Source organism: Arachis stenosperma, chromosome 3 (assembly GCF_014773155.1).
Source record: "Arachis stenosperma cultivar V10309 chromosome 3, arast.V10309.gnm1.PFL2, whole genome shotgun sequence".
NCBI lineage: Eukaryota > Viridiplantae > Streptophyta > Magnoliopsida > Fabales > Fabaceae > Arachis > Arachis stenosperma.
In genome coordinates this window covers 46,969,265-46,970,931 of record NC_080379.1, presented here as the reverse complement: position 1 = coordinate 46,970,931, position 1,667 = coordinate 46,969,265, and the positions used below count along the sequence as shown (strand labels likewise).

At 40.0% G+C, this 1,667-nt stretch overlaps 1 non-coding gene across 1 annotated transcript; it reads left to right on the top strand.

Annotated features, from left to right (window-relative positions):
- The first annotated feature begins 984 nt into the window (after window positions 1–984).
- On the top strand, window positions 985–1,088 carry LOC130971699 (small nucleolar RNA R71). Its single transcript, XR_009082912.1, has one exon. It is a non-coding gene; the product is annotated as a small nucleolar RNA R71 (small nucleolar RNA).
- The last annotated feature ends 579 nt before the right edge of the window (window positions 1,089–1,667 follow it).

Sequence of the window (1,667 nt, the reverse complement as noted above, 5' to 3'; positions counted from 1 at the left end):
AACTTGCTCTCCAGTTACATCTTCTTCCTCTTCAGAGGAAGAATAGTCTTCAGAGCTCATGAATGGCAGAAGGAGGTTTAATGGGATCTCTATTGTCTCCATATGAGCCTCAGATTCCCTTGGGTCCTCAATAGGGAACTCCTTCTTGCTTGAGAGACGTCCCATGAAGTCTTTCTCATTGGAATTCATGTCCTCTCCTTCCTCTCTAGGTTCGGCCATATTGATTATATCAATGGCCTTGCACTCTCTTTTTGGATTTTCTTCAGTATTGCTTGGGAGAGTACTAGGATGAGTTTCAGTGACTTTCTTACTCAGCTGGCCCACTTGTGCCTCCAAATTTCTAATGGAGGATCTTGTTTCACTCATGAAGTTTAAAGTGGCCTTAGACAGATCAGAGACTATATTTGCTAAGTTAGAGGTTCTCTGCTCAGAATTCTCTGTCTGTTGCTGAGAAGATGTTGGAAAAGACTTGCCATTGATAAACCTGTTTCTTCCACCATTATTAAAGCCTTGTTGAGGCTTTTGTTGATCCTTCCATGAGAAATTTGGATGATTTCTCCATGAAGAATTATAGGTGTTTCCATAAGGTTCACCCATGTAATTTACCTCTGCCATTGCAGGGTTTTCAGGATCATAAGCTTCTTCTTCAGAAGATGCCTCTTTAGTACTGTTGGATGCATTTTGCCATCCATTCAGTCTTTGAGAAATCATGTTGACTTGCTGAGTCAACATTTTGTTCTGAGCCAATATGGCATTTAGAGCATCAATTTCAAGAACTCCCTTCCTCTGAGGCATCCCATTATTCACGGAATTTCTCTCAGAAGTGTACATGAATTGGTTATTTACAACCATTTCAATAAGTTCCTGAGCTTCTATAGGCTTTTTTTTAGGTGAATGGATCCACCTGCAGAGTGGTCCAGTGATATCTTAGAGAACTCAAATGGACCATAATAGAATATATCTATCATGGTCCATTCTGAAAACATGTCAGAAGGACACTTTTTGGTCATCTGCTTGTATCTTTCCCAAGCTTCATAGAGGGATTCACCATCTTTTTGCTTGAAGGTCTGAACATCTACTCTAAGCTTGCTCAGCTTTTGAGGAGAAAAGAACTTAACCAAGAAGGCCGTGACCAGCTTATTCCAAGAGTCCAGGCTATCCTTAGGTTGTGAGTCCAACCATGTTCTAGCTCTGTCTCTTACAACAAAAGGAAAAAGCATGAGCCTGTAGACTTCAGAATCTACTCCATTATTCTTAACAGTCTCACAGATCTACAAGAACTCAGTTAAAAACTGGTAGGGATCTTCTGATGGAAGTCCATGAAACTTGCAGTTTTGTTGCATTAGAGCAACTAGTTGAGGTTTCAGCTCAAAATTGTTTACTCCAATGAAAGGAATTGAGATGCTTCTTCCATCAAACTTGGAAGTAGGTGTAGTATAATCACCAAGCATCCTCCTTACATTATTGTTGTTGGGTTCGGCTGCCATATCCTTTTCTTGTTCAAAAATTTCAGTAAGGTTGTCTCTGGATTGTTGTAATTTAGCTTCTCTTAGTTTTCTCTTCAGAGTCCTTTCAGGTTCATGATCAGCTTCAACAAGAATGCCTTTTTCCTTATTCCTGCTCATATGAGAAAGAAGAGAACAGAAAAGGAAGAGGAATCCTCTATG